The sequence below is a fragment of the Leuciscus leuciscus genome (assembly GCF_965113295.1).
Source record: "Leuciscus leuciscus genome assembly, chromosome: 19".
NCBI classification, from domain to species: Eukaryota; Metazoa; Chordata; class Actinopteri; order Cypriniformes; family Leuciscidae; genus Leuciscus; species Leuciscus leuciscus.
In genome coordinates, this window is record NC_138743.1 from 3626988 (window position 1) to 3640346 (window position 13359).

A 13359-nucleotide genomic window follows, 5' to 3' on the forward strand; every position below is an offset into this window, starting at 1 on the left:
AAATGCTTTAAGTAAAGTGTTACCATAATGATTTCTGAGATAATAACTGGACATTAAACATGCAACATGAACACATAGCCTAGACTATACTGTTTAAAAATAGCAGGCTATACTATAAGCAGTATATGTATTCGGTAAACTAGCAGCTCGAACATGGCCTTTGTGAAATGCAGTACACAAAATGCACTGTGCATTGCACACTAGTTCTCGAATGGTGTGTGTAGTGTGGTGGTGTGTGATTGGGACACGGCCCGAGTGTTGTGTTGTGTCCGGCTGATGTGCGCAGGTCTTGCGTGTCGTGAATGTTCTCGGGATCTGCCCCTCACTTCCTGTAGTTCCTTCCCACATTCCCACATTCCCATCAAACCAACCAGCCAAACCAGCCTGTCCCATCGCGCATCGTGCTCGCACTGAGGTAAGGAGAATTTGGCGCGCCCGCCGCTGTTACTTTGTATCTTTTAATCCATTATGACGTGTTGTCCATTATGACGCACGCGCGTCTGTAAATCAGCGCGCGCTGCTGCGAGCACTTCTGCGCAGGCACCGTGTTTTCACTCTGTGTTATGTTGTGTTCCGCTTTTAGTGGGCGAAACATGTCTTGCGAGTGTATTAGGGCACAACTTTTGCGTTTCACCGGGTTGTTTTGATGCGTAGTTCTGAGGTTGTGTGTGTGTGTAGCGTGCGCGCTCGAGCCATGTTTGTGTGACTGCAGCTGGATGTGTATTGGTGTGTGTGTTAGTGATGTGAATGTATGGGATGGTTGTGTTGAGTTGTATTGTTGAAGAGGGATGCACTGCTCAGTATTGTTATGCATCTCTCTCTCTCTCTCTCTCTCTGTTTACTCTTCCCACCAGAGACGACCCCCCCCCATTCTTACATGCATGTATCCCAGGTTTCACCTATATTGTCAAAGAGTGAACGTGTGTGTGTGTGTGTGTGTGTGTATATATATATATATAGTTCATAAAACATGATATTTATATTCTAGATTAAAATTCCAATTAAAATATTTCAAATCGCTCAAATATATTCAAATATAAATCGCTCTTTATGAGTGTGTAAAATTATTTTTAAAAACCCTTCTGCTCTATATGAACAACTGGAACAGTGTTAAAGTAATGGAAAAATCATGGAAATCTGTTGGTCAGAATATGTGAGAACTCATGTTGAACTGCTCCGCCGCAGATCTTCTCGTTTGTCCTCTGACATGTTGTTGTTTGACCCAGATTGTTAATGTTTCACTGAAATGCCCTCGTCTCTTCGCTCGATGTTGAAGCATCCACTCAGGGAGAGAGATATATAGTGTCCTGGAATGACTTCAGGAGCTGCTTGAGTTCAGCTCATCTTTGCTTGCTGTATCCGTGCACATGGTTGGCAGATTAATTTCCCCCATTGTTTGCTGTAATTCTTCATCAGCGATTCCAGGACAGAGAAAAATGAGAATAAGTGGCCGAGAGGGTATAGACGCCATGTTTCCCAAGGCTTTTCCTCTGAAAACATGGAAATGTTTATATCCCTGTGCATGTCGTTAGAGTTCGCCATAGGCTGCCAGACGTGCTCGGAACGAGAAAATAGCAATGAAATGGGAATTTAATTGAAGTTGACAAAATGATTTTTTCCCTCAAGCCAAGATTTTGTAAGTGTAGCCAAAACAGAAAGAGAAAAACATATCCTGATGTTCAGTTCCCCTTTATTTAAAATACTTCATGTGTGCAGAACAAGCCATCATGGACTGTAAGGGTACAGGAGCTATTGCAAAATGTACAGACTCTCAACTGTTTGTAATGAACAAATCAGACAAAAGTAATTGAAATGGCTCACCACAACGTTTCAAGTGGTTTCCCCAAACTCAACTGAAAATGCAAAATTATTCACCCCCCTGAATAGAATCCCTCACATCAGCACAAATCTGCAAAACAGGTGTTGTCTCACTAATCAAGGGCTTCATTAGTTGCACCAGGTGTGCTTGAGCTAGAACACATGAAATATCTGAACTGGCTAGGTGTGTTGAGTGTCACGTTTGACTGCATGTTAGAAAGATGCCGAAAAAATGTTTCAAAAAGTTAGGAGAAGATTAGGGCTGTCACTTTTGAGAAAAATCAAATTCGAACGGATATCAAATATCAAGCAATATATTCTAATATATATATAAAAAAATATAAAAAAAACACCGTAACGGAGATTCAATCACAAATTTATTAACAGCCTGACAGTCATAAACAGGACTCAAGCCATAGCCTGTGTAAAAAAAAAGAAAAAAATCTATATGAAGTGCCACTATGCATAGCCAATCACAAAATTAGGCTACATGGAAAAAAAGGTGCCGACCGGTTGCAGTAGCACCTCACTGCAGTACACGAGATCCAGGGGGCGGAGTTGGATCCAGATATAAGGGGTGGAGATGGGTAGGTTTAGGTATATGTGAGGTGGGAGGAGTTGGATTTGGATCCAACTCCTCCCCCTGGATTTCGTGTTCTGCAGTGAGGACCATCTCACCGGTTGTGCAGGAAAGTATGCAGTCACACGATGTTAGACGCCGCCTGTTGTGTCTCTGACTCCGCTGCCTCATTTGGATGGTAACTCGACAGGTGAGCGCGAAGATTGGATGTTGAAGATGCGTAAGTAAACTTAAGCAAACTACCTTATCTTTAACGGTTACTTTACCATCTACGGTTTAGAACCTAAAATATTTCCAGACACTACTTTTTAGACGAGTTGGGGTCGTAATTGTCCGCTCAGGCGTTCTGTGCGTTATCTTCCATTTTAAAAACAGGGTGGCTATTGGCTATTATTCGCTTGATTTGGTCATGACGCTACAATACGTTTAGAGCGCCCGCTACTGGACGAGGTGGCAAACAATAATAAAAAATTAAAAAAACGGTCCGTCTAATCATAAACTGTAAAAAATGTGCTACACATGGCACTTTAGAAACCGGATCGTTTATTTATAGTTCGATTACGGATATTTCACGTCATGTTCGAATGCATATTCGAATATCGAATAAAAAGTGACAGCCCTAGAGAAGATCTCATCACCCTTCACAAACATGGAACACGATACACAAAGATAGCGGCGGCACAAAATGTTCCTGGAGACACTGTTGGAAACATAGTTCTCAAGTCCAATGTTAAAAGAACAGTGGTTATAATAATACCTGGACGGGGCAGAAAAAGGAAGCTATCAACGACTGCAACCAGATTTCTGAGAAAGGCAGGTTCAACCCCATAGAAAATCTCTGGTGGGATTTGAAGAAAGCGGTTCCAGCACACAAACCCAAAATATTCCTGAACTGGAGGCCGTTGCTCATGAGGTTCCTCAGAAACGCTGCCAGAAGCTGGTGTCTGGTTTTACATCTCATTTGCAGCAGGTCAGAACAGCAAAAGGGTTTTCTACTCAGTACTAAAGATGCTTGCCATGAAGGGGTTGAATAATTTTGAGGCTTCAGAGGTCAATAAAAGTTGCATTTTCAGTTGAATTTGGCGAAACCACTTGAAACATTTGTTCTGTTGAGCTATTTCAATTACTTTAGTTTGATTTGTTCATTGCAAACAGCTGAAAGTCTGTACATTTAGCTAATAAACCTGATTTGCAATGGAGGTTGAATAATTGAAATTACAACTGTGCATTAAAAAAATAAAATAAAAATAAATATATATATATATATATATATATATATATATATATATACATACACATGCATATATTATACAAACAAAAACTTTTATGTTAGATGCAATTAATCTGAAGACATTATGTATTTGAAGTTTTACACTGCAATATAATCACAGTATGATTGACATTTTATTTTATGAAACATTTAAGTTAAATGACATTTATCTCCCAATTTTTGCTTATTCTAATTATAAATAAATAAATAAATAAATAAATAAATAAATATATATATATATATATATATATATATATATATATATCACAAAACATATGCAAAACATGTGAGCAATACAGTTTGTGTGGAAAATGCCCATTTAATGCAATGAAAAAAACTCCTAATGGTTTTACAAAAGACTTTATGAAAAAGCATTAAATATAATTCCTTGTTTTGTGAGGAATGATGAGGACATGTTTTCAGTGAGAGCGCTCATCCACAAGAGGGTGCCAGTTTACTAATGTGCCATTACGAGAGTCAGTGTACTCTAGTGACCCGGAGTAAAAGGTAAAGTTAGTCACCATTGAGGCTGAATGTGAAATATTGCCTGACGGACCAAATATACGAGCCTCAAATGTGTTTTTGCTGTGTTCAGTCTGTACCCTGGATGACAGTAAACACTGGCAAACAACACAAAGACCTTGAAATATTATATCCAGACTCATCCCTGCTGATTTGTCACTTGCGTCCCTTTTTATTGGCAGGATTCTGGCGATGACTGGCTGGATTTTTCTTTCCGCTTGCACAGTATGTGTCCCCTCGAACGTCCGGGACCTTCCAAAAGGGATAAAAACCAATCAGGAAAACAGATGTTGTTCTGTTAACTCTAGGCTTTCATGATAAGAGGCTGTAAAAGTGATCTGGGACAGAAACAAGTCCAAAGATGCATACTTCTCTTCTTCTGGAGGGCTTGTTGTGCGTCTCCCTACTATCCTGTAGTTTAACTCACCGGTTAAGATGCTCTGAGTTTCCTTTTGATGCTTGCATGTGGCGATAGCTTCATTAGTCTTGTTGTCTGCTAGATTTTTTTATTTTATTTTAGCCTTTGCTAGGTTTACACGCTTGAATGTTCACATTTTCCCCATATTCTCCATTTTTGCGGCTCCTCTCTTCCCAGTCTGTCAGTAACGCTCTGTTTAGTTTCTGTCTCTATGAAGCTCCTCCTTCTGAAAAGCACACTGTGCTCTGATTGGTCAGCTGGATCAGTGTGTTGTGATTGGTCGAGTACTTCGAGAGTGTTTGGGAAATGTCCCGCCCCTTACCATAACCACCAGTTTAACACACTACTAACTAACTCAACCAAGCCCCGCCCCTTTATTCTGCGTATGAATTATTCAAATGAGGAATATTGTGACGTGTTCGTTCCCGGAAGAAACTCAAGACTACAATGGAGGCGTTTCAGGAGTTCAGAAACACTGACACTGATATAGAGAAGAACTCCTGCTTTGTGCTCAAACATCAACATTAAACTCACTAACGAACATTATCAATGTATAAAAGCATAATAGGCCCACTTTAAATGAATGACTTCCACATTCTAACAGCTGGATGTTTATTTGAGTTCAAAAGTGGTGTTAAAAATGCATCAAATGCACCAATTGATTACAGTTACTTTAAGAAAATGTTGTGCAAAAGTCACTGGCACGATTCAAGGTTGTTGTGTGTGAGTGCCGGGTGTTGTGGCTGGTTGTTAGGGTGTTGCTTGGTGGTTTAATACTCTCAAGACACATTTGATAAGTTGCATAATTTAATCAAATCATTGGCAGAGCAAATGAAAGTGCACAGAGATGCTTATTGATCAATTGTGTCAATAAAAATGTTGACTTGTTTATTAAATTTTCACTTGGATTATTAATGACAGAATTGATGAATCAACCATACAATAGTTAAGTTTGACACTCTCTTCTAGTTCTGGGATGATATTAATCTGTGAGTTGATGGAGGCCAGACTCGGGTCACTGGATTTGACCCTGATGATGTCGTTTGACCTCTGCTTGTAGAAGCTGCTCGCCGCACCGGATTGTGTTACGAATGAAACCCAAACACTGGCAAATAAATGGCAAGAGAACGAGAGGAAATTAGTCATTAGCCGGAGTGTTCTTGTGGAGGCTGTGACCGAGGGTTCGCTTTCAGGGCTAGATGTGATGCTTCGATTAAACCCTGCAGAAACCCTGATGAATTATACCTGTCATAATAACATTTATATAAGGGCCGACAATCACTGAATATCACAATGATTTTAATGCATTTTCTGTTAACTGTCAGGTTCAGTTCTCGTGCTAAAATTATATTCACAGGTTTACTCATTTGATTTATATATTAATCTATGTATACGTGTTTATAATTATATAGGTATATTTATATATATTCTGCATTTAAGGCTGCATTTATTTGAACAAAAATATTTATTTTACAGTAAAAATTTTGAAATATTATTACAATTTAAAATAGCTGTTTTCTATGTGAATATACAGTAAAGTGTAATTTATTCCTGTGATCAAAGCTGAATTTTCAGCATCATTACTCCAGTCTTCAGTGTCACATGATCCTTCAGAAATCATTCTAATATGATGATTTGATGCTCAAGCAAATAAAAAAAACCATCTGCTAAACATTTGTGATTATTATCAATGTTGAAAACGGTTCATATTTCTGTGTAAACTGTGACATTACATTTTTTCAGGAATCTTTGATCAATGGAAAGTTCATAAGAACAACATTTATTTGAAATAGAAATATTTTGTGACATTATAAATGTCACTTTTGAGCAATTTAATGCATCCTTGCTGAATAGAAGTATTAATATCTTTTGAAAAAAGACCCATAATCTATACTAGCGGATGATCAGTTCAGTTTTCTCTGTCCCATATCATGGATATTGGATATGTATCACTTTTACAGTCCTGTAATTGGAACCAGTGGTTCCTCCAAACGTGGGCCTTTAGTTGGAGAAATGGATCGTGTTCAGAAGTCACATGTGACCCTGGATCACTAAACCAGTCACATGTCGCACGGGTATATCTGTGGCAATAGCCAACAATACATTGTACGGCTCAAAATTATCGATTTTTCTTTTATGCCAAAAATCATTAGGATATTAAGTAAAGATCATGTTCCATGAAGATATTTAGTAAATTTCCTACTGTAAATATATAAAACATTTATTGTTGTGAGTGAATGCAGCACAATCATGAACATAAATGAACAACTTTAAAGGAGATTTTCTCAATGTTTTGATTTCCAAATATTGTCCTATCTTAACAAACCACACATCAATGGAAAGCTTATTCATTCAGCTTTCAGATGATGTATAAATCTCAATTTCCTAAAATGTACCCATGTGACTGGATTTGGTCCAGGGTCACACATGTGAGATATTCCAGGTTTTCCTCAGGTTTGTCTGTGGGCCGTCAGATTGTTCTCTCTCAGCTGTCACTGCGGGTGTGTTTGATATGATGGGGGTTGTTGAGGAGAAACAGGTGTTGTGTATTAGTTCCACTTTTTTATTTCCCCCCCAAAATGTCACCATGCTGGATAGAGTTGTCAGAGCGCATTATTGTGGAGTACAGCTGGAGGTTTTTGTTTGACTATTGCCACAGAATATTTTCTTTCGGTGTGTAGAGAAAGATGTGGGAAATGTCCTCCAGGTGGACTTACCTCAGGAGTGAAAGACTCCGGCTGGTCTTCGCTTGTTACGCTTTGTTTTACTGGTTTTCCACATTATAGAAGTAAACGGGTTGCAAATGCCTTTTGTTATTGACTTTACAATGTCTATTATTATTTATATATACCCTTATAGCTTTTATTCATATTTTGAATGTTTTTATATAGCTATCTTCTGTTTTAATTTTAATTTGTTAAAGTTTTAGAATTTTGTTATGTGCTTTTGTCATTTTTATTACTTTTGTTTATATCTCTTTTTTTAAAATAAATTATTATGAAACTTTTTAATTAAAATATTGTATTTTTTGGTTCAGTTTGTTTTTATTAATTTAATTCTCTGGTTTCATTTAAATTTTAGTTTAGTTTTTTTTTCCATGTGCTTTTTATATATATTTTTTTTATTAAATTAGTATATTTTTTATAAATACTATTATTAATTAACACAATTTATTACAATATTTTTTATTTTTATAATTTTTTTTAGTAAAGTTTGTTTTATTTATTTTATTTAATATTTAATATTAAATATTTCAGTTTTAGTTTTCCATTTAATACATTTTTTTCTGTTTTCGTTTAAATTTTAGTTCAGATTTAGTCATTTTGGTGTGTGCTTTTGTCATTTTAATTAAATTATAAAAAATGTAAATAAATCATTTAGTTATTTATTACAATTATTGTTATTATTAAATCATTTTATTTAAAATATTTTTTTAATAATTTTTTAATAAAGTTTTTTAAATGTATTTATTTCAAATTATTATAATTTTTTTATGAAAAATTTTGATTCTTTTTATAATTTTTCACCTTATATTTATATATTATTTTATTTCAGCTTTATTTAAATATTTTTTTTACAATTAAATTAAAGATTATAGATAAATATTCTGCTTTTGGTGATATATTCAGTGGCCTTTTTGCATGGATCAGATTAAACCTGCTGCAGACTAAATGTGGCATGAGATGCAAATGCAGAAACATGACATCAGACCCTTTCTCAAACTGATCGCTCTGTGACTCTGTGACCCTCTGCCCCGAAATTCAGTTTCCTTGCACAACCTGTTCGCATTTATCATGTTTTCAGCTGATGCCTTGAAGACGGATGGCTCTGCTCAAGGACTCGCTGCAGCGTCCAAAAGTCTGCACTCCTAATTCAATGAGATAAATTGGAAAAATGTGCAAATGCAAGTCATATTTACTAGCCAGCGTCGGGAGTGCCTTTCGTAGGCCGTCTCCGAGCGCTGTAAATCTGGCCAGAGTTTCAGAAGGGCTTGAGAGATCATTAGCCTGACACTAACCAGAGGAAAGATCTGGGACGACGGCCTTCTCTGGACGAGCACCAAACATCCCGTCTGAAGGTTACGCTCAGTTTAAGCCAGGTTTCTAATCGCCATGGTTTGTTGGTCTGTACTGAAAAAGTGCTGAAATATGTTTGCTGAGGCAAGATTCTGTTGCACATATTTAGGACAGAAATATTCTCTTATTAGAGCTGCACGATTATGGAGGATTTTGTTTAAAGCGGAGATCATGATTCTGAACAAAATAACATGCAATTTATTAGAGGTTCTGACTACATGTTAATCGCTGCAGTCTATTTAAAATGTTTAATGAATCTTTTGTTTAGTTTAATGAAAAAATCGGGTTGAGTGAATGATTCAACGACTCACTCATAAAGACTTGTTTCATTACTGGATGATTCAGTGCTTTTGAACGAATCTCTTGAATGAATGATTCAGTGATAAACACATTTTTAACAGTCTCTTGTCGCCACCTACTGGTGTAACGATGCAATGATACAATCTATATTTGAAGTTACTTTCAAGAAGGTGATTTACTCTATTTTGATCACTCAGTGTTTATATCCGAACTATAAACTTTTATCTCAGTACTTCTGTGATAATATGAATATTTGTAACAGAAATAACGATATTGTGTGGTTATAAAGTCTGTTTGTGAAGCTGTTTCACACTTATACATGACAACCGCTCTCTCTGGATCCGAACACCGATCTGAATGTTCACTGTGATCAGACTTGTAAGGACTTTTGTGTCCTTAAACACTCGTTTTTTGGGGTCCACAGCTTATTAAAAGCTTATTTCTGGGTTATTTAGCTTGTTTGCTGTACACCTGGTCACATAGCAGCTTTTAGACATGGTTTTGTTTTTGGTTATAAGTCATAAATGACTAAGAGGCAGCTTCTCGCAATGCAAAGTCAATGGAGACGATTGGATAGTTTGTCTCAAGCAGAATCAAAGAACGAACTCCCATTGGTCCGTGGCGATGATGTAATATGTGGGCGTGGCTCTGAGGCTCCGCCTTCTTTCACGTGTAAATCTACTCTGGTTCATTTCTTCCTTTGAGTCCGTCGACTAAAACCAGCTGCTTTATGGTAGAAAATGGTTGTAATTCTTATTGAAAGCGACACCATCACTTTTTCTTCCAAGTTTAACTGTAAATCTGTTTGATTTAAAGCGATCTATTGTATAAAGTGCTATAAATACAGCGCTGAATTGGAGAACTGGAGCAAACATTTCCATATCACTATGATCAGATGCTTTCTGAACTGCTGTTTTCTCACCGCTGTCATTTTTGTTGTTAATTTTGTTATTGAGAGGAAAGCGCGCAGCTCATATTTACATATTCATCTAAACGTCTGGACGCCAGCATCACATATTATAACCTCTTTTTACCCCTGAGCAAAGAATGAAAAAGAACTTGGCCGTGAGCAAACAGCCTGTTTTCTTGAGAAGATGTGAACGTACAGTTAGCAGAACAGTGTTAGCAGAGGCTTGTCAAAGTGAATTGGTTCTGTAGTTCTCCGTACGATCTTTAACTTTGCTTCAGTTGAGCTACAAAAACATCCATTAGGATTCTGGCTTTTGATTGTGGGAAAAAAGGGAAAGGATATTTGAAAGATGAATGTGCTTCTTGATGCGAGAGGGAGTTGAGATTGAACAGAGCTGTTGTGGAGTTTTACTTGCAGAAATGTTTTGCTAGTAAGGTTTTAGACTAAAGCGTTTTTATGACTTGGAAGTTTCACCATTTCAATTAAACTGAGTGGTTTGTTTAATTTCTGAATCACATCTTTGTGTTCTTCAATGCTCCTTCATGACCTGATATCCTTTCATTTCTCCAGACTTTAGTACATCAAGTACTTTTCCTCACACACTCTCTTGATTAAGTCCTGAAATGTCCTTATTTTTTTGTCTGAAAATTAATTAATTAATTAATTAATTAAAAGTATTAATGATTCTAAAATTGGCTTCATTTTCTAAAACAAAATGTTATTAATTGTATTTATTTTAAATTTTTCTTTTTTCTAAAATAGACTTTATGCTCTATAATTATTTATAATTATTTATTTATTTTTAAATGATGAATGGTCCTGAAGTAGGCTTCATGTTCTGTAATAAATATATATATATATATATATATATATATATATATATATATATATATATATATATATATATATATATATATATATATATAATATAAATAATTGTTTTCAATTAATTAATTTTAAATTTTAAATAAATCTTTATTTTCTTTCAGAAAAAAATATTATATTACATTATGTATTTATTTATTCTAAATGACAAATTTTCCTAAAATTGGCTTCATATTTTATAAGTATGTATTTATTATTTATTTATATTAAATTATGATTTGTCCTGATGTAGGCATCATTTTCTATAAGAAATTATTTCTTATAAAATAATTAAAATAAATAATGTTTCTAAAATAGGCCTCATGTTCTAAAAATATTTATATATGTATGTTAAATAATTAATGATACTAAAATAGGCTTCATTTTCTATATGAAAATTGTATTTATTTATTTTAAATTATATCTTTTTAGTATGTATTTTCTATCAGAATTGTTTTCATATGACATTATCTATAAATGTAGCCTATACATTTATTTATTCATTTAAAATGAGTAATGTTCCTAAAATAGACTTCATGTTCGTTCGTTCGTTCGTTCGTTCGTTCGTTCGTTCGTTCGTTTCGTTCATTCATTCATTCTGTCAAAAGCACTTCAGACATCTTCTTAAAAATGCACAGGCTGGATTAAAGCCATGAAATGGTGACCGTGACAGTGTGTATTCTCCTCTACAGAAGAAGCTCTTTGTGTATTCCTCCAGCGCTCGGATGCGCTCATGTTTGGCAGGAGGAGCCGACACTGATCTCACTGAGAGCTGAATCACTCAGTCCAAGCCTACGCTTCTCCGGTCTCTGCTCCGTAAACTCAAGCCAGACTGAACGATTTAAAGGGTAAAAGATCAGGATCGATCCAAGCGTGGGATGTGGGAAAGAAAAACATCTTTTGTTCAGATTGTGTTGCATCCACAAAAATAAATTTTCCTCTGAGCCGGACTGGAAGTGAAACGATATGTGAGTCTGTTGTGTCCATGCTTTAGTGATGCACAGTCTGTCTTTAATGAAGACATTGCTTAACCTCTTACCGGACCAAATGTGCTTGTGTTTTCTTCTTCACTACATCAAACCATCTCGGCAGGAACTTGTAGAAATATATCTTTCTCAGGTTTAATTCATGCAACAGAACATGAAGCGTCTCTGTGTCACAGTGTCTGGGTTGTGTTCTTTGGGTCACCACTAGATGTCCTCCTTCCCCACGGTGTCTGTCACATTCGAACTACATTCCCCATGATCCTTGTCACTCATTATTACACTCAGCCAATTCCCCATTAGCATTGTCATTTACCTGTGTATTTATACCCTGTCTGTTTTAGTATGTGTTACGGAGTCCTTGTTGTATATCACGCCACTTCGCGCAAGTCTGTTCCTCGTCTGTTCTTGATCTGTTCTTGTTCTGTTCCTTGTTTGTTTATTTTGTATCTTTGGACTGCTAATATGGATTTTGACCCCTGCATGGATGACGACGAATTGGATTGCCCTACTAATAAAATTGCTGTTTTTGGATCCACCTGTTTCTCTCCCTTTCCTGTATGTGTGGATCGTGACACTCTGTGTGTTTTTGACTTAGAGCTTCACCTTGAATTCCAGAAAGAGATCCAGCTTTGTATTTCGAGACCAAACAACTTCCTCTTCCACTTCCCCCTAAAGAAGCCAATTATCCGAGCGACTGTTCCTAATGAAGGGAATTTATGAAGTGAATCCGCTCCGATGTGAATAAAGCCTGTTTGTTCACCCACTTCCCAAGTGTTCCGACACATTTTCCCACTTCCATTTTTTCCCGCTCTCCTCATCGTTGTTGTTCTACATGTGATGCGTGACGATTCAGTGTCACATGATCCGTCAGAAATCGTTCTAATATGATGATTTGATGCTCAATAAATATTTCTGATTATTATAACTAGAGATGCACGATATATCGGTCACCATATCGGTATCGGCCGATATATATTAATTTATAATGTTATCGGCCCTATAATAAAATTTGGTCGATATATTAAAGCCGATAAATTATGGATTATTTCCTCCAGCTGAGACACTTCAGATGTGCACTGTTCAACATAATGGGTTTGAATTGCTAGAAATATGATTAAAATCACTTAAAAAAAGGAAAATACAGCTAATGCAACATGTTTAACGACAGTCTGTCATATCGGCTTCATAAAATTATAATAGAAGCATCATTATAATTGTGTTTTGGATAAAGCTTTTAATGTTGAGACTTTTGTTTTTGTAATCAGGCTCTCAAAATCATATAAAAATGTGGATTTAGATTTATCGGGAAATATATCGGTTATCGGCTTTCAAATATAAAGAATTATCGGTTATCGGTATCGGCCAAAATGTTCATATTGGTGCATCTCTAATCATAACTTATATAGAAATTCACACTCTTTTCACTTCGTTTTTGCTGCCTGGACAACAAAATAGAAATGTGGTTTTGAGCTGACACGGTGTGTGTGTGTGTGTGTGTGTGTGTAAGAGGAAACATTCACAGAGCTCGGTGTCAGAGGAATGTCTCTGTTTACTAGGCAAACGTTCCTGTCAATCCACAGAGACGGATTCTCTCAGGAATGGCAGAAATGCAGAC

The 13359-nt window shown here is 36.1% G+C and overlaps 1 protein-coding gene across 1 annotated transcript in view; it reads left to right on the forward strand.

The window, feature by feature from the left end:
- The first annotated feature begins 142 nt into the window (after window positions 1-142).
- The window catches only part of disp1 (dispatched homolog 1), a 69748-nt gene continuing 56531 nt past the window's right edge, over window positions 143-13359 (forward strand). Inside the window, exon 1 of the mRNA XM_082147125.1 lies at window positions 143-415. The gene's annotated coding sequence lies outside the window, so the exon portion shown is untranslated. The remainder of the gene's footprint in view (window positions 416-13359) is intronic.